General features: G+C 44.7%; 2 long non-coding RNA genes across 2 annotated transcripts; one reads left to right on the top strand and one right to left on the bottom strand.

Annotated features, from left to right (window-relative positions):
• The first annotated feature begins 202 nt into the window (after window positions 1–202).
• Window positions 203–23426, top strand: LOC115499331. Its single transcript, XR_003964122.1, has 3 exons — window positions 203–283; window positions 21946–22094; window positions 23070–23426. It is a non-coding gene; the product is annotated as an uncharacterized LOC115499331 (long non-coding RNA).
• On the bottom strand, window positions 6187–23502 carry LOC115499330. Its single transcript, XR_003964120.1, has 3 exons — window positions 23416–23502; window positions 20419–20512; window positions 6187–6534 (listed from the first exon to the last, which is right to left on the bottom strand). It is a non-coding gene; the product is annotated as an uncharacterized LOC115499330 (long non-coding RNA).
• Window positions 23503–23796: the final 294 nt, after the last annotated feature.

The following is a 23796-nucleotide window of genomic DNA, read 5'->3' as shown; positions in this document are numbered from 1 at the left end:
CGCTCGCCGCGCTGGCCGACAGCGCCTCCCGGCCACGGGGCTCGGAACCCGCCCGCCACGCCCCCGGTCCCACCCCGCTAGGCCCCGCCCACAGCCTCCCCGCCTCGCCCACCTCGGAGGCCGGCGCGCGCGGTGGGCGGGGCGGCGGGGCTGGAAGGCGCGCGGCTCAGCGCCGGGGACAGCGCGCCCTCTGGGACAGCCGCCCCGCGTCCCTGGGATTCCCCTCTCCGCCTCCTCGGGTTCGCCTTGCTTCTTAGTTCCCCCCAAACTGCACAAGAGCTGGGTGAGTAAGTGAGGTCTTCTTCAAAATTCTGTGCCCTTTTCCTTGGAGGCGGGAAACGCCAGAAGTGCCGCCTTTTCTGATTTTCAAAATGTTTTATAAAAAAAAAAAAAGATCAGAAAAAAAAGGCACATGCCAAGGTTTTTTACGTAGTGTAAAGTTTAGAAATGACCGTGCAGGTTTGTTTGTTTGTTTGTTTTTCCCTGATGAGCCTTGTTTGTTAAATTTAGTATTTAAAAAACGCATTATGTCCACGTGTGTTTTCACAGAAGAAAGAAGACAAAAATGAGATTGTGAACCAATCCACAGTGCCCGGCAGAAGTAGAAAACACCTCTTTCCACCCTTTGTAGCACATAGGCTTGGGTCACTTAGGAAAGTTGGCATGGTCTCCTTGGTAACAAGAGGAATGCTGTGCATTCTTCCATAGGACCTTTAGTTCCTGGAGAGCAGGACAGATTGTGACTCCTCTCCGTATCATTTATTCATTCAACACATACATTGAAGTAAATGAAGGAAGGAAGTAGGTCCATACTCACTTCCCCGCCCACCATGTCCTGCTGAAGCCACAAGGCACATCTGAGATCCTGTAACTGGAGGCTTGCATGGTGCCCACCATTCCTAGGAAAGGTCATTGCCCAGGCAAGAAGCTTGAACAGAGAGCAGGGCCAGGCTGGCCTGGACTGAACCCCTGAGTCTCTGAAGTTCACCCTCTTTGGGCTTTGGACTTGAAGAGGTTAGATACCTCAGGGATGGTGGGTGGGGGGGGGGGGTGCTTGCTTAGACATAGCCACACAGAGCAGTTGTATCTTATAAGCGGAACATAAATTAGCCACCCCACACGAAGCGCATTGGTTTCATGTGAACCCACCTCTTCTGTGAAGACACGGGCTCCCTTCAAGACTTTGGAATATTCGGGGAGGATTGCTGTGGACTCTCCTGTCCCCTTCCCACCCTTGTGCCAGAGTGTTACTGGGTCAAGCAGCACGATGCGGGCCAGCTGTGAGGACAATAGCAGAGAAGCTAATGAAATATTCCCCGGGGGAAAGTAAATCTTGTCTTCCCCAAGGAGATTCCTCCTCCGGCGACAATGTTGGAACACATTGCTTTAATTTTATTTTAAAAAGTAATTTTCTGGGGCACCTTACTGGCTCAGCCAATAGAGCGGGCAACTCTTGATCTGGGGGTGGTGAGTTTGATACGCACACTGGAGGTAGAGTTTATGTAATAAAAATTTTTTTTTAATTTAGAGAAAGTGACTTTCTTATAATGCATTATGTGCAAGACGAAGACAAGGAGACCACACGAGTTCCTTTTATTATTTTTTTTTTAACGTTTATTTATTTTGAGAGAGAGAGAGAGAGAGAGAGAGACTGTGTGCACAGGGCGGGGAGGAGCAGAGACTGTGGGAGAGAGAAACCCAAGCGGGCTCCACACCGTCTGCCCCGAGCCTGTTGCTGGGCTCTATCTCATGAAAGGTGAGACCATGACTTGACACAGAAGACATGAACAGACACTTCTCTAAAGAAGTCATCCAGATGGCCAACAGCCACATGAAAAGATGCTCATTGTCACTCCTCGTCAGGGAAATACCAATCAAAACCACACTGAGATACCACCTCACGCCGGTCAGTGGCTAAAATGAATAAGTCAGGAGACTACAGATGCTGGCGAGGATGTGGAGAAACGGGAACCCTCTTGCACGGTTGCTGGGAATGCAAACTGGTGCGGCCGCTCTAGAAAACAGTGTGGAGGTTCCTCAAAAAATTAAAAATAGATCTACCCTATGACCCAGCAATAGCACTGCTAGGAATTGACCCAAGGGATACAGGAGTGCTGATGCATAGGGGCACTTGTACCCCAATGTTTATAGCAGCACTCTCGACAACAGCCAAATTATGGAAAGAGCCTAAATGTCCATCAACGGACGAATGGATACAGAAGATGTGGTTTATATTTACAATGGAATAGTACTTTGGCAACGAGAAAGAAGGAAATCATGCCATTTGTAGCAACTTGGATCAGACTGGAGGGTACTAGGCTGAGTGAAATAAGTCAAGCAGAGAAAAACATACCATCTGTTTTCACTCATATGTGGATCCTGAGAAACTTAACAGAAGACCTTGGGGGAGGGGAAGAAAAAAAAAGAGGTTAGAGAGGGAGAAAGCCAAAGCATAAGAGACTCTTAAAAACTGAGAACAAACTGAGGGTTGATGGGGGGTGGGAGGGAGGGGAAAGTGGGTGATGGGCACTGGGGAGGGCACCTGTTGGATGAGCACTGGGTGTGGTATGGAAACCAGTTTGACGATAAATTATATAAAAAAAGAAAGGCGAGACCATGACTCGAGCCTAAATCAAGAGTCACGCACTTAATGGACTGAGCCACCCAGGCGCCCCCACACGAGTTCCTTTTAGACTGTGGTTTACATTTTTTATTGTGGAAACAAAAGTAGGAACCCAAAATATCTTGTGCAGAATTTGCATTTTGGTCAGAATCAGAATAAAAGTAATTGCAGTTTGTTTTCTCTATCTATTGCTAACCCAGATGACCTTTTAAACTAAGGGACTTAAGACACTGAGAAGGCAAATACGCTGTGAAAACCGTGATAATGCTTTATGAAATTAAATTCATAAATTCTATCATTTCGATGTTTGAAGCTAAGCCTGTCACGTCTTTCCACTAGACTAAACATGTTTCCTTCCTCCCCACTTGATTAGTTGGGTTTTTTTTCCTTTTTTTTTTCTGGGCTTATTTCAAGGATATTTTAAGTTTTGGGTTTTGTTTTTTAAGATTTTATTTTTAAGTAATCTCTACACCCAACATGGGCTTGAACTCACAACCCTGAGATCAAGAGTTGCACGCTCCACCAACTGAGCCAGCCAGGAACCCCTTACGTTTGTTTTTAATCATGAACACCGCTTAATATGCCTAAAAGAATAACTCTTTTCAATTTCAAAAAGCGTGATCAAATGTGCTTGCTTTTGAGTTATCTCCTCGTATCATTCAGCGTTTATATCTTAAAAAAGAAAAGAAAAGGAAAATGTGCATTATCTTATGTCCCAGCAATTCTACTCTTTGGTGTTAAGTCATCAGTTATATTGTCTAATGTAGTAGCCACAAGATACGTGTGGCTACTGAACCCCTGGAATTGTCTACACTGCATTGAAGTGTGTGATAAGTGTAAAATACGCAATAGATTCTGAAAATTTAATATGAAAGAAAAAAGAATTTAATATATCTCATTTTAGGGGCACCTGGGTGGCTCAGTCAATTAAGCATCCAACTTCGGCTCAGGTCATGATCCCACAGTTCGTGAATTCAAGCCCCACATCAGGCTCTATGCTGACAGCTCAGAGCCTGGAGCCTGCTTTGGATTCTGTGTCTCCCTCTCTGCCCCTCCCCCAGTCACTCAAAAAAGAAATAATAAACATTAAAAAAAACTAAAAGGAAAAAATAAATAAAATATCTCATTTTAATTCATTTTCAAATATTGACCATATGTTGAAATGATAATATTTTGGATATATTGACTTAAATTTTATTAAAATAAAAAATAAAAGGGTGAACAAAATTTGTCACTGCCAATAATTGGAACTTTGGATATATGTTGCCAAAGCAGTGCTGATTCTGTTCCTTTACACAATTTGTACAGTGTTGTACTTCATGTGCATTATGAGCATTGATGGGTGGATTTGATCATCTAAGTTCAATGTGTGATACTGTTTTTATAGGAAAATTAACTTCCAAGATCCAAACAGTGGATTAAAAAAAATTTTTTTTAGGGGCGCCTGGGTGGCGCAGTCGGTTAAGCGTCCGACTTCAGCCAGGTCACGATCTCGCGGTCCGTGAGTTCGAGCCCCGCGTCAGGCTCTGGGCTGATGGCTCGGAGCCTGGAGCCTGTTTCCGATTCTGTGTCTCCCTCTCTCTCTGCCCCTCCCCCGTTCATGCTCTGTCTCTCTCTGTCCCAAAAATAAATAAACGTTGAAAAAAAAAAATTAAAAAAAAAATTTTTTTTTAATGTTTATTTTATTTTTGAGAGAGAGAGAGAGAGAGACAGAGTGCGAGTGGGGGAGGGGCAGAGAGAGAGGGAGACACAGAATCCGAAGCAGGCTCCAGGCTCTGAGCTGTCAGCGCAGAGCCCAACGCGGGGCTCTAACCCATGAACTGTGAGATCATGACCTGAGCCGAAGTCGGACGCTTCACCGACTGAGCCACCCAGGTGCCCCCCAAACAGTGGATTTAGAAATTAACTTTCAGAAAAATCTTTTTGGTCAATTGCTTACTGTGGGTATCCCATAAGTGTAATTATTTTTAATGACCACAGGAGCCGAAGCCCATCATAAAGCTATACACGTAGTCCAGAAGGTATTTCTGGATCATTTAAAGGTGTGTCCGGTCAGAAAACAGGTATCACAGCAGCTAATTTTACAGAGAATTGAAGGAGTTGGTTAAACAGGTAAGAGAGGGCTGAAAGGTACAAAGGGAAACATGGCAGTAACAGAAAGACAGCAAGGGCCACTGGTAGAGCTGGAGGAAAGGAGCGGGTATCAGAAACTAACAGCTGCCTGCCGTGGAAAAGAACCCTGGGAAGCTAGGACTCAGGCCTCTAAGGAAGGGGGTGGTACCCAACTGGGGGTGATATTTCTGCAGGTAAGTGTTGAGGCTAGATCTGAGAAAGTGGATCCAATACTGGAAATCAGAACCAACTGTTGCAGTCAGGGAAAAGAATCATTGCTTGGTGACCTCGGTGGGCACAGCAAGCAGATGTCAAGGAGCAAGTCCCTTCTCCCTTCTCCTGCCTCCTGGTCTCCTCGAGCGCCGGTTACTGGCCTTAACAGAAAACTTGTTTTGCTTTTGCAGAACCACAGCATCGCTGAACAGAGTACCTTAGACATAACCAGTATAAGGCGTAATCTCATGATTATAAATATCATCTATCCTAATATTATAGATGCGGGGAAGTGCTAATAAACACAGATGTTACAGTGACAATATAATTGCAATACATTTTTTAAAATATCATAATAAAACTGTGGTTGAAAGCACAACTCAAATAAGGGACCCTATGGAACTTGACCTAAACCCTGTGCTCTCAGAAGACGGTGATGGTTACAGAAACTCCCACACCCACACCACTTTGTGTTCCCGGAAACCAGTTTCTACAAAGAACCACCACCTCTCCTCAAATGGCTTAGACAAGACTTGAAGAGAACTCCCTTGTTTACCCATGACAAGGTCAGACATGGACGCTCCAAACTCCCTTTTTTGTCTCATAAATGATTACCGGAGCCCTTTGTCCCTACCAACCAATCAGCACAAAATGCCTGCTCATTTTACTTAATGAAATTTTGTTCAAGTTTCCCTCCTTGCCCCAGCCTTCGAGCTTTCATCCACCCTCAGGCTAAGCCAGCAGTGGGCATTGGGATGCAGAATAAACTCTTAATGGTACCTGCCCAGAAGCCCCTTCCTAGCTGACTTCAAACAAACCTTTTGTGACCAATTATCTGATCCTGCCACCAGCTCATCCCTCTCCCGGAGACCTGTGTTTTCTAGTCTTGTTGACTCCTCCTTATAAAAGAAAAGCCTTTTCAGCCTTATCTTTCAGAAGCTTGCAGATCTTACAAGAAAGCCATCTCCCTGTTAAAACCCCTCCCCACCCAGTGCCATTAGCCCCTTTCCCTAATTGCAGGAATTTTTTTTAATGTTTATTTATTTTTGAGATAGACACAGAATATGAGCAGGGGAGGGGCAGAGAGAGAGAGAGGAAGACACAGAATCTGAAGCAGGCTCCAGGGTCCAAGCTGTCAGCACAGAGCCCGACGCGGGGCTCGAACCCACAAACCGTGAGATCATGACCTGAGCCGAAGTCAGCCGCCTTATCCACTGAAGCCACCCAGGCGTCCCTGCAATAATTTTTTTTTTTTTTTTTAATGAAGTCTCTCCTTTCCCTAAGTCCAGGTTTGTTTTTTATTTGACAATTTTCTGGTGCTATGACTCAGCTCAAAAGTAGAACTCACCTAGGGATCTCCGCCATCCCCACACAGGAAACGGTATATGATACCCTGTTGTGCAATTTGAGGATCCGTCCCTGAGTTCAGTTCTCAAGCTAATGCTCTGTACATCTTGTCTATTGACGCACAGTGAAGAGTTACTTTAATGCTTTCTAGCAAAAAGAGAATTGTTTCCCGCAAAGATTCTTTCTTTGGCCTTCTTTTGAGACCTCTTCTGTTTTTCCGGGGTTCCTCAGGCTGGGGACTGTGAGAGAGAATTGATCAAGTGAGGCTCTTTCTCAGTTTCTCTACAGTTAATTTCTTCGGGTTAACTGTTAATCCCACAGGCAACTCTTAATCTCTCAGGCTCCCTCTCTCTTTTTTCTCCCACTTGACTACATGCTGTGATGGCAGAAGTTTAATTTAATATCTTCAAGAATTGGCAAAATTTATTAAAGGCAATTTAGAAATTCAAAGGCGTCTTTGAGAACTTTGGGATCTCCCCAAACTGAGCCATCTGGGACTTCTCTCTTCCCGGCATCCCCTCCTCTTCCTTTCTGTCCCCTTAACCTTCTCTTCAGCTGCCTTGAATCCTTCGATCTGTCCCCCTTTAACCCCTCTACCTTCTCCACCCCCATCCACCCCTGTCAGTCCCTGCCCTACCCACCCCAGTCCCTCCACACATCATCACATGAGATTCAGGGCCCTTCTTTTCCGCTCACTTCCTCTTCACCCCATTGGCGAAGGAAGAATCTCTTGCCCTTAATAGTACAAGATGGCCAAACACACGATACCCTGTGCTGGACAGATGAGATTGATAGTTTATTACTCATAGAGACTCACACCCTGGGAGAGGAAGATACCGCAAGCCATTCAGAGCCACAGATGCCCAGAAGGCAAAGATTCTGTGTCTTATCTGAATGACTTCGTAGGCCTTATGTTTGGTAAGAGTCTATCTTCCTTGTTAATAGGATGTAATTGGGAACATTGGTTATAAAACCAAGGCTTTGGCTGGAATGTCGTGTTTGCAAATAATGCTCATTTACTGGACACTTCTAAGAGGCTAATGTTGACTTTATTATGGAGTCAATGTTTAAACCCTCTTGGGAAGACTGGCTTGGTACCTGGCTTACAGGTTTCTAACCTTACAGGTGAGAAGGAATGTCAGTTCCTGGCAAGCCTAGGAACTTTAGAATGATTTGGGAACATTGAGAAGAGAACAATCTCAAATCTATAGATACTGCAGGTGAAAAGTGGTGGCAGGTTCATGGTTTGACTTCCTAAGCCTTAACAAGTTTGTACAAGTCCTACCTGAGATTCCTTATAAAAAATTCCAGTGAAGCACTCCTGTATCCCTTGGATAAATTCCTAGCAGTGCTATTGCTGGGTCATAGGGTAGGTCTATTTTTAATTTTCTGAGGAACCTCCACACTGCTTTCCAGAGCGGCTGCACCAATTTGCATTCCCACCAACAGTGCAAGAGGGTTCCTGTTTCTCCACATCCTCTCCAGCATCTATAGTCTCCTGATTTGTTCATTTTGGCCACTCTGACTGGCATGAGGTGATATCTGAGTGTGGTTTTGATTTGTATTTCCCTGATAAGGAGCGACGTTGAACATCTTTTCATGTGCCTGTTGGCCATCCGGATGTCTTCTTTTTTTTTTTTTTTTTTTTTTAATTTTTTTTTCAACGTTTATTTATTTTTGGGACAGAGAGAGACAGAGCATGAACGGGGGAGGGGCAGAGAGAGAGGGAGACACAGAATCCGAAGCAGACTCCAGGCTCTGAGCTGTGGATTCACAGGGCTCTAACCCACAAACCATAAGATCATGACCTCAGTCAAAGTCAGATGCTTAACCGACTGAGCCACCCAGGCACCCTGATATTTCCATTTTGAAAAATAATATAAATACATGAATAAATAAACTAGTAGTAAACTTAACATTTATGTAAAAAAGAAAAATGATTACAGTGAGCAGATGCCTATCAGGATATTTATCAGAAGAAAACAACTTGAAAGAAGTACTTGTCTAAACGGGTAAACAAATTGTGACATATCTATGCAATGGAATACTGCTCTGAAAATAAAAGGAACCTCAATTTAAAAAAAAAATTTTAACATTTATTCATTTTTGAGAGACAGAGAGAGACAGAGCATGAGTGGGGAAGGTACAGAGAGAGAGGATGATACAGAATCTGAAGCAGGCTCCAAGCTCTGTGCTGTCAGCACAGAGCCCGATGCGGGGCTTGAACCCCAAATGGCGAGATCATGACCTGGGTGGAAATCAGATGCTCAGCCGACTGAGCCACCCAGTTGCTCCAAGGAAATCTCATTTAGAATGAAGCCAGGAAACCAGCAGGGGGAGCTCTCAAAGTCTACCGCTCTTGGTCAATGGCAGACCCAATGGGGAGAGAGGAGCCTTGCAAGGTGGATGATAGTACTTCACTATTCCCGTAGGAGGAAGAAAGTCTTTCCTCCTTCCCTAGTCAATGGCAGACTCAGCCAATGAAAAGCCACTATACTTTCAACCCCCCCTTTACTCCAATGGACATTTTGTTTATAACAGTCTTCCAACCTCCTCTCTCCCACCCTTATAAAAGATCAACCTCCTCTCTCCCACCCCTCCTTTTCTCTGTGGACCTGCCTGTAGTTTCGCTATAGCTTGCTTGTCCTGGATTCCAAATCTTGCTATTCCAAATAAACCCATTGTTTTGCTGGTAAAAAAAAAAAACAACAAAAAAAACAAAAAACTGGCCATTTTATTTTTATGGTTTAACACTACTTAGTTTTTGGAGGGAGATGGGTTCACACAACAATACAGATGAATTTCACAAACCTTATGCTGAGATAAAAAGTGCCAAACGCAAAAGACCACATACAGTTTGATTCATAGGTATATATTTGAAATTCTGAACAGGTAAATCTATAGTGACAGAAAGGGGAGTAATTGTTGCCTGGGGCAGAGGGAGGGTGGGCTTACTTTTTGAGATGATTGAAATGTTCTTTATTTCGGTCATGGTAGTGATTACACGGGTGCATACATTTCTCAAAAACCCATTGAACATCCACGTAAGATGGATATATTTTATTGTGTGTGTAGGGGAGGAAAATTCATTTCCCTTCTACCCTTCTAGATTCTCGGCTGAGACATCCGTAGAAATAAAAGGTAGATGAACAGGAGAAAAACAACTTTAATAACACGTATACCTCCTATATCCACGGGAGTGTAGGGGTCAAGGGCAGGCTACCCCAAGACAGGCCATTTGGGGATGCAGATTATGCTGAACTGAAAAAAATCAAAGCCCAAAAGACTCAGGAAGAAACTTTGACCTCCCCCCAACACTGCCTAACAGAATTTAGATAGAGGACCTGTGCCGGGAAGAGAACTGCCACCACAGGGAGCTACGTTATCATATGAATTGTGTATGAAAGACAGGAGCCTAGCAAGGCCTATTTGGCCAAAGTTCTCTCCATGTCCCATTGTTTCTGAGTGACTCACCGAACATATGTTAACCAAACATTTACTCTTATTCATTTTCCTATGAGTTCCATTCCATCCTTTTGAAGTCCCAGACCCCTGTCCCCTTGTCCTTAGTTCAGGATGACATATATACCTGTTTTTGCCTATCTTTGGAATCTCATGTCTATGTGGATTCCCCACACTTAACAAAATTAAGTTTGATTTTCTCTGATCTGTCTCATGTCAATTTAATTCCTAGTCTAGTTAGAAGAACCATGAAGGACAGAGGAAAAATGTTTTTCCTCCCGGACAGGAGACACCCAGGAAAAGAGGGTCACTCCTTGAAATGGCCCAAGCTATCACCTTAAGTACCAATCACCAGCAAATGATAAAAGTTGTTAGAGGGCAGGTGCATTTATGGGAGGTTTCAGAAAAAGCACAGTAAACGAGGTAAGGTTGTTATGCAGACTTAAGTTGCTGCCTCCTCCCTGGATAAGTTTCCAGAGTTTAGTCGTTTTTCTCTTCCTGGTGCAGAGAGGGAGAGATCTTTACTGATGGAGATTTCCCTTATAAATGTAAATATGTTTTACAAATGATGCCAAAGAGGCCTATGTTGGGGTGACAAATTTCTGTTCTTCTTCATGTGCAAACTACATCTCAATAAAATTGATTAAAAAAAATATCTGTTTAAAAACACTAGAAGAGGTGAAAAGGGGGAGAGCAGTGTTGGGCAAGGTCTGAACACACTGAGTTTGCAAAGCTGATGAACTCTCCAGCAGCAGAAGGATTCTAGGCTTCTGGAAATATGCATCGACTCCAGCATTACCTACCTAGATGCCACCTGGAAAAGGATGGCTGGTGCAACCATAACATTAAATGTATGCTTTTAAGGGGCACCTGAGTGGCTCAGTCGGTTAAGCGTCTGACTTCGGTTCAGGTCATGATCTTGCAGTTCACGAGTTTGAGCTCCACGACAAGATCTGGAGCCTTCTTCAGACTTTGTGTCCTCCTCTCTCTCTGCCCCTCCCTCGCTCATACTCTGTCTTTCTCTCAAAAAAAAAAAAAAAAAAAAATTTTTAAATAAATAAAAATCAATGTGTGCTTTGGGGGTGAGAGGGCATCGGAGGAGTTATGGGGAATTTTTACAATTATGAGGCCGTGGCACAGCATAGGAAGGGGGGAGGGTTGGAGAAGGTGGAGGAGAAATCAATGAACAGTCTATCCTGAACATCAGGGAGGGTGCAGCTATGTTAAAGGAGACAAAAGAATCAGGTAGGGTCACAGCATATTTCAAACTGAGCATTGTAATTCTCATGCTAAAGGAACAAGAATGTCCCAGATCTAAAATTGTTTCCTTAATGCTGATTTGCAAGTGGAGGTTGAAATGTGACAGAGGTGCCCTCTGGTGGTAGAATCCAAAAGCAAATGTATAAATATGGAATAGTTGCAAAATAGGATGAAAATCAGCTGTAGTTTTTATATATATTAGACGTGAGAAGAAAATACAGTCAATCTTTACCACGGAAAAAATCGACTATGCTTACCTAGCATTTTCTAAAATAGCTTAATAGAATTCCATTTCCAGTCAAGAGGGAGTAACAGGGATCAGATTTACCTTCTGTTACAAACAACAGGATCTGAATAGTCACTTATTTTAAGCTCCCCATCACCAAACCAAGACTTAATTACAGTTTTGGCGCTCTCGGAAATGGAATCTTAAACCAGCCCATCAGGAATCACCTGATCAGCTCTAGTTAGGTAATCTGCCTGATGGACCCCTGATTTCTCCTAAAGGAAAGTAGCCTTACAATAACCAACTTACTTTTTTTTTTTTTTGGCCTAGTATAACTTCCTTTTCTGCTCTCTTCTGCCTATAAAAGTTTTTCATTTTGTACAGGTTCAGAGATCCTTTCTATCTACTAGATTGCGTGCTGTCCTATTTATTTTTTAAGTTTATTTATTTTGAGAGAGAGAGAGAGAGCGCATAAGTGGGGTAGGGGCAGAGAGAAAGGGAGAGAGAATCCCAAGCAGGCTCCACACTGACACAGGGCAGAGCCTGACAGGGGCCTCGAACTCACAAACTGCGAGATCGTGACCTGAGCTGAAATCAAGAGTCGGATGCTTAACCGACTGAGCTACCCAGCCACCCCAGATGCTGTCCTATTTATAAACCATTGAATGAAGTCAGTGAGATCTTTACAATTTACTCAGTTGAATTTTGTGTTTTAGCCCTTTTCATTTGAAATGAGAAATCGTACAAAAATGTATTAAAATGACTTCTGAAATAATGGTTTTCAGAAACTGGACATCAGGCAGACATAGTAATCTCTGAAAAATGGGAAACAAAGGTGAGGTGAGCCTTATGGTTGCCCTGACAATGTTCCCAGGCTGCCACTTAAGGAGAGAGAACTCAGGCAGAGCTCATCAGGTTTCCTGAGATACAGAAATGGAGCAAGGAGGCCAGAGAGACCAAGGTAGCTAGAGTCCACAGGGCACAATACTAGAAAGGAGAGAACAACTTAGGGAGAGAACTCCTAAGATCTTCAGAGGGCCCTTTTTCAACTCTTCAGCTGAGAATGCCTGTTTATGAGGAAACTGCCTGAGGCCAGGAAGGAACTGCCCGAAGGTAGCAGAGGGAACAATCTCTAGAACTCACAAAGAGCTAAGAGCAGTGCCTGTTCCCGCCCCCAGAGTGGAAATTCTGGTAATTCAAGAGACATTAGATAAAGTACATGGTATGGGGCAAAACTGTCCCTAGAGTAACAGTTGTTTTGGTCCTGAATAGCAAAACTGAAAAGCAAGATTCAAAAGGGTCAAACTATTTCCAAGTAACTTAACTGTGTCCCAGAAAAAGGCCAAGGAAAAAAAATACATATATACTCGTACACCCAACGTGGGGTTTGAACTCACGACCTCAAGATCAAGAATCACGTATTCTACTGACTGAGCCAGTCAGGCAGCCCTTGGCCAAGAATATTTATAGGAGTCAAAATACAACCAGCACCCAACAAAGTAAAATTTACGATGTCTGGCATTCATTTGAAATTAACTAGGCAGGCAAAGAAACCAGAAAATATGATCCATAACAAGAAGGGAAAAAATAAATGTATACAAATAGATCTTTCTAAGTGATAACAGAAGTACATTAAAACAGTTATCGTAACTACGTTCCATCTATTCAAGAAGGTAAAAGAAAGACTGAACATGTTAAGTAGCAATATGGATGATCTAAAATTGGACTTCTAGAGATCAAAATACCATGTCTGAGATGAAAAATACACTAGCTGGAATTCACAGAAGATTATAGAGGAGAGAAGAAAAGATTAGTGTTCTCAAAGAAGCAGCAATAGAAACTATAATAGGAATAGGAAATTAATCACAGAGAGAAAAAAGACTGAAAAAATGAGCACATCATCCGTCAGCTGTGGGACCGCTTAGCGACATAGTGTATGTGGAATTGGGGTCTTTGCTATTCTGTTAACCACTCTTGTTTCCTACCTCTTTTTTCTACTGCGTCCACTTTAACCATTAAGAAAGAAAAAATTTTCGTCCCTCAAACGTCCACCTGCAAACTACTAACACTAGTTTCAAATCTTAATCTTAAAAAGATCTGTTAGGGGCGCCTGGGTGGCGCAGTCGGTTAAGCGTCCGACTTCAGCCAGGTCACGATCTCGCGGTCCGTGAGTTCGAGCCCCGCGTCGGGCTCTGGGCTGATGGCTCGGAGCCTGGAGCCTGTTTCCGATTCTGTGTCTCCCTCTCTCTCTGCCCCTCCCCCGTTCATGCTCTGTCTCTCTCTGTCCCAAAAATAAATAAAAAAAACGTTGAAAAAAAAAAAAAAAGATCTGTTATAACTGAACACAGTGAAGACTTTTATATAACTCCATCTTTCTGTGAATCCCAATGGCTCTCCAGCCTCTTAGCAACACATAACACTGTTTACTGCCTAATCTTTGAGCCCTAGTCCTTGTCTACTACCTTCGTTCCTCGAAGTTGGTCATTTTCCTGCCTTTGTTGTCACTCATCAAAGTGGATTCCTTCCCTCCACTGGCCCTGAATTTTGGGTATCCCCAAGCCTTTGTCATAAAGTCACGAAATTTCAGGGTTGGGCAGAGATCTTACACACTACCTACTCTGGACCATTCACTGTGGAACACTTGATTTATGCTTAGAACATCTTTATCATATAGTCGTCCAGCTTTTGTAGGAACACCATCATGATGGGTACTTTTCCCTGTCTATTCCCACCAGCGGTAGCTCTAATCTTTAGGCCCTGCTTTCTCATATTAAGCTGAAACAGGTTTCTCTGTAACTTCTGCCAAATGGTCTGGTCTCAGGCTCTTACCCTTCCTTCGTTTCCACTCTAGCCTAGACCCATTAACACCTCAAGTATGGAATACTTCAATAACTTGATGGTTTGCATTGTAATCTTTCAGTTCACTCAGTTCATAACACTTCCCCCCGACTAATCTCTAAAACACAGTTTCAATACTGTTATGTTTCTCTCCTACTTAAGAGCTTATAAGTGCTCCCTATTTTTTTCCTATCAAAACATGTATTAGTTTTTCTTTTTTTTTTAATGTTTATGTATTTATATTGAGAGAGAGAGAGCGCGCGCGCACAAACACAAGTGGAGGAGGGCCAGAGAGAGACAGGGAGAGAGCGAATCCTAAGTAGCCTCCATGCCGTCAATGCAGAGCCCGATGCAGGGCTTGAGCTCACAAACCATGAGATCATGACCTGAGCCAAAATCGAGTCAGACGCTTAACTGACTGAGCCACCCAGACGCACCATTATTTTTTCAATATACTCTTTTCTGAATGTCATTCAAGCACAGATACAGAATTCAAAAATGCATAAGCCTCCACCCCTCCACTTTCCCTACAGAGGCAATCACTGTTGAAAGATTTGGGGGAGTTGGTTTGGGTTTTTTCCTCTGAGATCTTTCCAGAGATGTTCTGTACATTTCATCAAATGTGTATCTTTTGCCGGCCTCTGATGATACCTTTTGCCAATGACCTTTACCCTTGAACCAGTTTAGCAATACCTGTCTAATATCTGCTCTTGACCTACCTTTTTTTTCACTTAACACAAAATTTTGGAAATCACTCTGCATCAGTTTATATAAAGCCTCTTTGTTTTTTCTCAATGTCTGCATAGTAGAAAGGATGCATCATGATGTTTCAATAGATCCTTAATGGGTATTTAGTTTGTTTCCAGTTTCTTGCTCTTACAAACAATGCTGCCATGAAGAACAACGTACATGTATGAAATATATGTATAGAATAAGTTGCCAGAAGTGGTTTTGCTTGCTTAAAACACATGATATTTAAAAAGTTGATAGATATTACCCTCTGAGTGGTTTCCTTCAGGGTGAAGGTCATTGGCAAAAGATACCATCTGACACAGCAAAGGAAACAAGTTCTTTATGCCTAGGCAAAAGATAGAAAAGACCCACACCCTTCTGCCAGACTCAAGAACGCCCCCTGTCCCCCCGCCAGCAATCCTCTCTGCTGCAGAACAATTTTTATTCTTTCTATTAAATCTTTATTATCAGCATACAACAATGTTATTTCTCCCTTTTTAATTTTTTTTTTTTTTACCATTTATTCAGTTTTGAGAGAGAGAGAGAGAGAGAGACAGAGCGTCAGCTGGGTAGGGGCAGACAGAGAGGGACACACAGAATCTGAAGCAGGCTCCAGGCTCTGAGCCATCAGCACAGAGCCCGACGCGGGGCTCGAACTCACAAACTGTGAGATCATGACCTGAGCTGAAGTCGGACGCTTAACTGATGAGCCACCCAGGCGCCCCTTATTTCTCCCTTCTTTAAGGGCTTCTTTCAATCCTAAGATCGCAGAGAGCTGGAGATTGAGCAGTCGTCTCTGTCAGAAGGACAAACTGCCTTGGATACTGGTGTTGGGGCGAGGGTCCCCACAGGTCTCTGAAAATTTCCCTTTGCTGCACCCACAAGAGGGTTCACGGCCCTCTCAGACCCTCTGTGGGTTCTGGAGACCCCAGTTGCATACCCAGCCTGTGAAGGGAACGGCTCAAAACTCCAGCTCATTCCTAAACAACCACGCTGCAAAGCTGAGCGGAAGGTCGGTGTCACGTGGAGATCGCCTAGATGGGATAGAATAATCCCATTAGAAGGCCTCAGCCTTAGTTGGGATCATATGCCTCCCATAGAGGAAGCGTACCCATTTATACTCTCACCGACAACACCCGTCTGCCTGTTTCTGCACCTGCTCGCCCGGACAGCCAAGCGTCAAGGATTTTTGCCTTGGCCGATAGTGACAGGTAAAAACTGTGATACACGGTTTCAACTTGACTTTTCTCTCATGTGTAGAGTGGCACATCTTTTCAGAGAATAACAACAAAAGACCTACATGTCTCTGCCTAGCAGGGCAACTCTGCTTCGTGGGTGCTTGATCCCGCCCTTCGGTCACACTCGAGAACATCTCCCAACAGTCCTCTCTGCTGCAACTCCCTGCATTGACACCTTTCCAAGAGCCCCTTCTTTTGTTAGCCACTCTCCTCCTTCTCTCTCTCTTCTCTCCCTCCCCTACCTCTTGCTATTTTTTTTAATTTTTTTAATGTTTTTATTTATTTTTGAGACACAGAGAGACAGATTATGAACAGGGGAGGGGCAGAGAGAGAGAGGGAGACACAGAATCTGAATCAGGCTCCAGGCTCTGAGCTGTCAGCACAGAGCCTGACGCGGGGCTCGAACTCACGGGCTGTGAGATCATGACCTGAGCCGAAGTCGGATGCTTAACCGACTGAGCCACCCAGGCGCCCCAACCTCTCGCTATTTTAGAGCAAAGCTTGGCAAACTCTGCCTGGGAGGGCCGGGTAGTAAATATCTTAAGCACTGTGGGCTTTGACCAGACCCCCTGGTCTCTGTCACAAGTCCTTAACTCTGCGCTGGAGCTGACAGGAGTGACAGCACCTATGTGAGTGAGCAGGGCGGCCGTTCACCTTAGTTTACTGGCCTCGCTTTACAGAACACGGACCTCCGTTCCTGCTCGTGGGCAGTCAGCAAGTGACTGCACTTGTTCCTGTGACCCGCCCTCCGCCAGCTCTTCCCAGAGCCGTGCAGAGGGTCCCAGGGAGCGTAAACCTCCCCGTGGGTGTGGCCAAGGGAGTTTCTGGAAGGACCCGGTTGTGCCTGTCCTCTTCACACCCTGTGCTCTCTAATCTGGTGCTTCCTCCAGTGCCCGTAGGGAAACCATCCTTGTCAAAGTCGGGTCCGTGTTGTTCCAAAATCCAGCAGGTAGGCATTTATCTGAACTCATCCTACGGGTCATCTCGGCAACATTTCAGCCAATAGTCGCTGTCCTTGAAAGCCCTTCAACGGGGCCCTGAATCCTTCCTGATTCTCTCCTGTCACTCCTCCTTCTGCCTGCTGGTTCCTCCTTACCTCCCAGGCCTTGGGACGCCACCACGCCTCCAGACTCAGGCCTCAGGTCTCTTTTCCTTTCTCTCCACGGTCCTTCCTTGTGAGCTCCCCCGGCCTCAAGCCGTTCAGTGTTCCTGTATTCAACATGGCCATCTCCCTCATTGCGATCTCCCGTCTGGACCTCTCCTCTGAACTCCGGATGCGTATTTCCAGCTGCTTAGTTGACAACTCCACTTGAGGGCTAGATCGGCGTCTCAAATGGGCCCCACGTGCAGCCCCTAATCTTCTCCTCCAACCTGCTTCTCTACCAGCTTCTCCCTCTGTCATCCACAGCCCTTTCCGTCCGGCTGCTCCGGCCAAATCCGTGGGCAGTGCCCCCTGCCTAGGCTCTCAGTCTCACGCAGCGTGTGGCCACTCCATCAACGAGTGCTTTAAGCTCCCTGTTCAAACTGTGTCCGGATTATGATCTCTCCAGCCTCCTCCACTGCCTCCCCCGCCCCCCCCTTCCTCACGAGAAGCGCCCTGTTTCCCCTCACACCCCTAGCCACCCATTATCTCCACAGCCACAAGAGCGATGGTTCTCAGATGTAGATCAGGGCTCCCAACAGAGCATCAATGTCGGTGGTTTCGCAGTCGCCTCTATAAGCCCGGCTCCACAATCTCTCTGCCCTCATCTCCTGTCTCTCTCCTCTCTCCCTCAGGTCCACACACACGGGCTTCCTCGCTCCTAGTGGACCACACCAGGCATATGCTCATCTCCGGGGCTCTGTACCTGCTGCCCCACTGCCTGGAGGACTGCCTGGAAAGTACCAGACTGGGTTCAACTATGACTTGGTCATGTTACCTTCACTGACCCCCTCATTTAAAATGGCAACACCCTGGGGCATGTGGGTGGCTCAGTCAAGTGTCCAACTTCGGCTTAGGTCGTGATCTCCAGGTTCATGGGTTCGAGTCCCGAGTCGGGCTCTGTGCTGACAGCTCAGAGCCCGGGGCCTGCTTTGGATTCTGTGTCTCCCTCTCTCTCTGCCCCTCCCAGCTTACACTCTGTCTCTCTCTCTCTCTCTCTCAAAAATAAGCAAACATTAAAACGGAAACACCTCTCCCTGGTTCTCCCTGTCCTCTGACATGTTCTTCCACAATAGCACTTACAGCATCTAAAATCTGTCACACAAGTAGGTTTCACTTAATTAAAAAAAAAAAAAATCTGCTCCCCCTCCAATACATGGGAAGCTTTTTGTGAGAACAGAGTTTGTTTTTTTTATCTGTTTCAATCTTAGTATATCCCCACCATCTATGAAAGTGCTTGACACAAAGTAGGGGCTCAGTAATATTTGCTGGATGAATAAGGGAATAAATGAATGAATAAAGATATTTCCCACAAGTGTAATGATTTTAAACAACACAAATGTATCAGCCTACAGTCCTCCAGGGCAGAAGTCTGACATGGGTCTCATTGGTCCAAACTCAAGCTGTGAGCTGGGCTGCCTTCCTTTCTGGAGGCTCTAGGAGAGAATCTGTTTCCTTCCATCTTCCAGCGTTAGTGGCCACCCACATCCCTTAGCTTGTGGGCCCTTCTTCCATCTTCAGACTAGCAATGGTCAGTCAAGTCTTCTATCAGGTCATTCCCACCTCTGGTAATGTCTTCACATCTCCTCCTGATTCTCTGTCTCCCTTTCTGCCTTCATTTTCTTCCTTCGAGAAGCCGGTGATGTCGTTGGGCTCATCCAGATAATTCACTATAATCTCCTTTTCATAAAATCAGCTGACTAGTTACCTTAATTCCATCTGCTACCTTAATTCCCCTTGGACATGCAATATATTAACAGGTTCTGGATATTAGGATGTGGGCATCTTCGGGGGCAGGGCGTGATTCTGCTCCCCATAGGCAGGAATCCATGAGAATTCTTCAGGAGCCACACAGCTCGTTCCAAATCAACCCCGCAGAGCCCTGCAGATCAGTGTCACTGAGAGTCACTTCTGTGAAGGAGTCTCTCCTGCCAGGAAGGATCCCCTCCACTGCTTTCTCTGGGCAATGCCTCCTCCCTCTCAGCTAGCAGTCCATTGGGACAAGATGCCAATAAATGATTTCAGCCTAAGATACACATAAAAAGGTTTCCTCTCCTAGGGCATTTGCACTCTTTAAGAGGGTTTTTTCAGCTGTAAGTTACAGGAAACCCATGTGGTTGATATAATTAAGGGTTTATCTTTCATACAAGCAAGACCTCCAGAAGTAGCAGCCACTGGCATTGACTTTGAGGACTTAATGTCACTGGCACCGTGTCTCTGCCGTTGTCTTTCTTGCCCTTATAACCAGGATGGGGCTGCGCCACCCAACCATTCTAGGCAAGAAGGAAGGACAGAGCAAAGATGGTCCCACTAGTCATGTTTCTTGCTAGTTTCTTCCCACTAGTCAAATCTGTTCAAATTGCACCCCGCACATATTCAGACTACCCCTGATGTCTCTGTCCAGAACTGATCACACAGATACTCCCAGCTGCAAGAAGTCGAGGGGCTGTATAATCACAATTGATTTAGACCAGTCGTGATCTAATGTCTACAGACGCTCATGTTGCTGCCACAAACAGAATTTCCATTAGGTCATCTCAGGAATGCCAGCCTTGGTAAATAAATACACAAGATGCCTAGTTACATTTGATTTTCTGACAAACAATGAATGCTTTTTTTTTTTCTTTCCGGTGTAAGTATGTCATAGCTGGGACATAGTTATACTAAAAATGATTCACTATTTATTTGAAATTCAAATTTAACCGGACATCCTGTGTTTTACCTGGCTCTAGGTTAGCAAAGAGAAGGACCAGTGGATGTTGAGGATCTGCCACGAGGGGGGTGGCATTTTATCCTGAAAGTTGAACCTGCTGGTGGCAGAATTTCAGGACTCGGTGGCAGTCTGGTGGGGGAACTCTTCCATGAAAAAGTCTAGGGACTTCCATTTTGACCTTCCATTCATATAGTTGTACGACATCCTAGGCAATCCCCAGGTAAAACCTGTCTTCAGTGGGGTTGACAGGAGGTTTCCTCTCTAGTAACCTCCAATCAGGTAGCTTCTCCTTTTCAGCAAGTATCTTCTGCCCTGCCTGTCCCAGTGCGGAAATTGTTCGACCGTGGAAAGCAAAACGGGAAAGTGGCAGAAACAGCCAAAATACAGGTCTGCGCAAATTAATCTATGGCCTTCTTTGGACTGTTCCAACCACGGTCATGATGAAGTCAGTGATTTACAACTTTAGCACCCAATCAGAAAAAAAGGTTAATTGAAAATATGAAATTGGGTCACCTGGCGGGCTCATTTGGTGGAGCAAGCGATTCTTGATCTCAGGGTTGTGAGTTCGAGCCCCGGGTTGGATGTAGAGATGACTTCCGAATAAAATCTGTGAAAAGATATAAAATTAAATTTAAAACTTTAATTTTTAGAATAAACACTCCCTATTAGCTCGTTTCCTCTCATATTGTTCCCGCTGTAATTTAAATATTCTATAACCACCAAAATATGGGTTCTGTGGCCTAACAGTGCCTTTAGTCTGAATTTGCTGACATTTATTTCAAGCCAGAGCTGGCGAACAGAGGTGTCTCTAGAATCACACAGCGTGACTTGCTACGAGACAAGGTTGAACTATTCTGGTGTTGATTCTGACCATAGGTGAGCATAGCTCTTAGTCCGATTTTACTGTTACAGCCCAAACCGTATTATTAATTTTTTAAAAACTCATGATCACTTTACCTCCTCAGGCTTTAGGTTTCTCAGGTATAAAACCTAAGTTCAGAAATTAGTGCGTTCAAATTGGCTGCGTCGCCATAGAGATTCTACAGACTCCTTTGGTCCCAGGAAACCTCAGAGAATAATAGAGCATTTACCCCATGTTATGCCTTAATGGGAACAGTAATGGCTAGGTCACACTTTCCGTACCCCCTGCAATAGGCCACCTGTGGCCTACCTTATATGACTCACATTTTTTGCGCGTGTCTCAGATTTCCCAACTGTGAAACGGAGAGTGTGACAGAAATATAACTCCCAGTTGTTTGAAATCCTTTGACCAAAATGGCTTTTTAATGTCTTAGCATCGTGAATGATTTTGTAAGCTGTTTTGTCGGTGGCTCTGAAACTTGCGTAAACTGCAATACTTAGGGAGCTTTAAAAACCTTCTGGTGCCCAGGTACCTGGGTGGCTCAGTCGGTTGAGCTGACATTAGCTCAAGTCATGATCTCACAGTCTGTGAGTTTGAGCCCCATCCCGGGCTCTGTCTGCCCGATGGATTCTCTGTCTGCCCCTGCTTCACTTGTGGTCTCTCTCTCTTTCAAAAATAAATACAAATTAAAAAGAAAAAAAATTCTGATTTCATTGCAGTAGAGTGTGACCTGAGTATTAGCATTTTAAAAGCTTTCCAGGTGATTCCAATGTGCAACAGAGTCCAAAATCAGGGCACACTCCTCCCAGGGAGCTATAAACAGTCCTCTTTCAGATATGCTACTTCTTAGACAAAGTCCCTCAATAATACCTTATGGGGAGAGGAATTAAGATGGCTGAGGGGTAGGGAGACCCTAGGCTTGTCTCATCCCTTGGGCGTGGATAGATAAATATCAAACAGTTTTGAACACCCAAGAGATAATGCCCTGTAGACATAGTCTTTATTCTCCCTGCTGGGATTTGCTCCCCATAACCACCGGGAGGGAGGCAGAATAGTGAAGCGTAGGACCCAAACCACACTAAGAGGGGTGGGGGCACAGTCAAGTTGAAATACCAGTCTAAAAGGGACCCCGGAATCTGACTCAAACCAATTGGAAACGTGATCCCATTGTAACGCAGGTTTCCTCCACACCAAGGGAGGAGAAATGTAATCATCGGTATGACTTTCACTCGGCACAGCTTTGGTGAAATCCGGGAACTGGAGAAGCTTTTGTTCACAAAGCAAACAAGGTCTTCAGCTTCAATATAATTCCTTCAGTTTCCTTGAGGTAGGTATTAACTTGTAGGTGCAATAAATACTTTAAAAACTTCTATGGGGGTTGAACTGAACTGCTCTCAGAAGCCAAGGTCGGAGAGAAGGTATGGAGTCAGGAGCAGGAAGAGAAAGGCCACCCAAGAGTTGCCAAGCCAAGAAGAGAGGTTTGGGAGAAGAGATAACCTTGGGGTGGGGGTGGAGGGATTTATTATTTTAAAAACAAAAATCCTGCTACCATGGTATCCAGTCCCTTTCTTCCGGCTCTGCCCTAAAATCTTGAGTAAATGTTATATTCCTCACCAATGCACTAATCCTCGTCCAGGGAGAGTACTGGTTTTTGTAGAGCTCAAAGACCAGGATAGAACATCAGAGTAGGAATCACGCAGAAAGGGGGACGCGGATCTCACAAATTTGGGTTTGCCCTCATTTCCGCTGAGTTCATGTAGACAATTATTTAATGGTTTCCAGGAAAGAATACCAGGCATTAGCCTGCTTAGGCACCTTCATGCCTCACACCTGCACCGGGCAAGAAAAAATGAAACCTGAAGAGGGAAGTTAGGGGTGAGAAGACTTATGGCATCGGTTCTCAAAGTTGCCACGTCAGAGTCACAGGAGGGTGACAAACACAGACTGGTGAGAAACACAGGCTGCTGACCCCACCCCCGGGGTTTCTGATTTACTAGATGGGGCCCCGTCTCACAAGTTTCCAAGTGATGCTGACGTTGTTTGGTCTGGGGACCACCCTTTGAGAACCACTGGCTCGTAATGCTCTCATCGAGGTTATTTCCGGGTCTAGTATTTACTCTGATCTCTTCTTTAAAATTTCTAACAGGTTTTATGAGAAAATAAGAGTGTCATGGTCCAAAGAGGTGGGGGAAGTACTGGGTTAAAAAAAGCTGAAAGAGGTTTCTTTTGAGAAATTGAAGTAACGTACTGTCTATGCACACAACAGCTCACTCTCTCCATTTGTCTGATTTTCCTGTTCCAGGAAATTCTCACCCCCAAAATGAAATGGCAGATAATTTTATTGTTCGCTCCAGGAACCATCTGAAGATGCAGTAATCCAAACATCACATTATTCAATTTACCCTCCTTAAAGTAAATATACTTTCCCAGGAAAATAGACAGCATCTAAAGATTATTTACTCTTAACTTTCATCCTGGTGTGTCCACCGATCCTAAACTATTATATCACAGATTTGCCCCATCCTGATCAAGTTCTACGTGAAAATAGCCACCCTCATCCAGATGCCCCAAACCTCATAAATATCCTGCCTTCACCCTCACCCTTCTGACAAACTACTGAGTCCTTTGACAATAGTGATATCCCTTACCTTGATAAGCACTGAACTGAGCCTGGCCTTCTGCACGGGTTATTTTGGGGGCATTCAGAGAGAGCCAGCATTCAACAACCTTTTGCCTTTGAAAGTTGCTAGGAGAAGAAATCTTACAAGTTCTCCTCACAGGGCACCTGGGTGGCTCAGTCAGTCGAGTTTCCGACTCTCGATTTTGGCTCAAGTCATGATCTCATGGTTTGTGAAATCAAGATCCATGTCGGGCTCCACGCTGCTTAGGATTCTCTCTCCGTCTCTCTCTGCCCCTTCCCTGCTCGCAGGTGTGCACTTTTTTCTCTCAAAATAAATGTTTAAGAAAAAAAAAAAGTTCTCCTCACAAGGAAAACAAAACGTTGTAACTCTGTGAGGTGACAGATGTCA

The sequence above is a fragment of the Lynx canadensis genome, chromosome D4 (assembly GCF_007474595.2).
Source record: "Lynx canadensis isolate LIC74 chromosome D4, mLynCan4.pri.v2, whole genome shotgun sequence".
Taxonomy (NCBI): domain Eukaryota; kingdom Metazoa; phylum Chordata; class Mammalia; order Carnivora; family Felidae; genus Lynx; species Lynx canadensis.
Note: the sequence above shows the minus strand (reverse complement) of the source record. Positions and strands in the feature narration are given on the sequence as shown.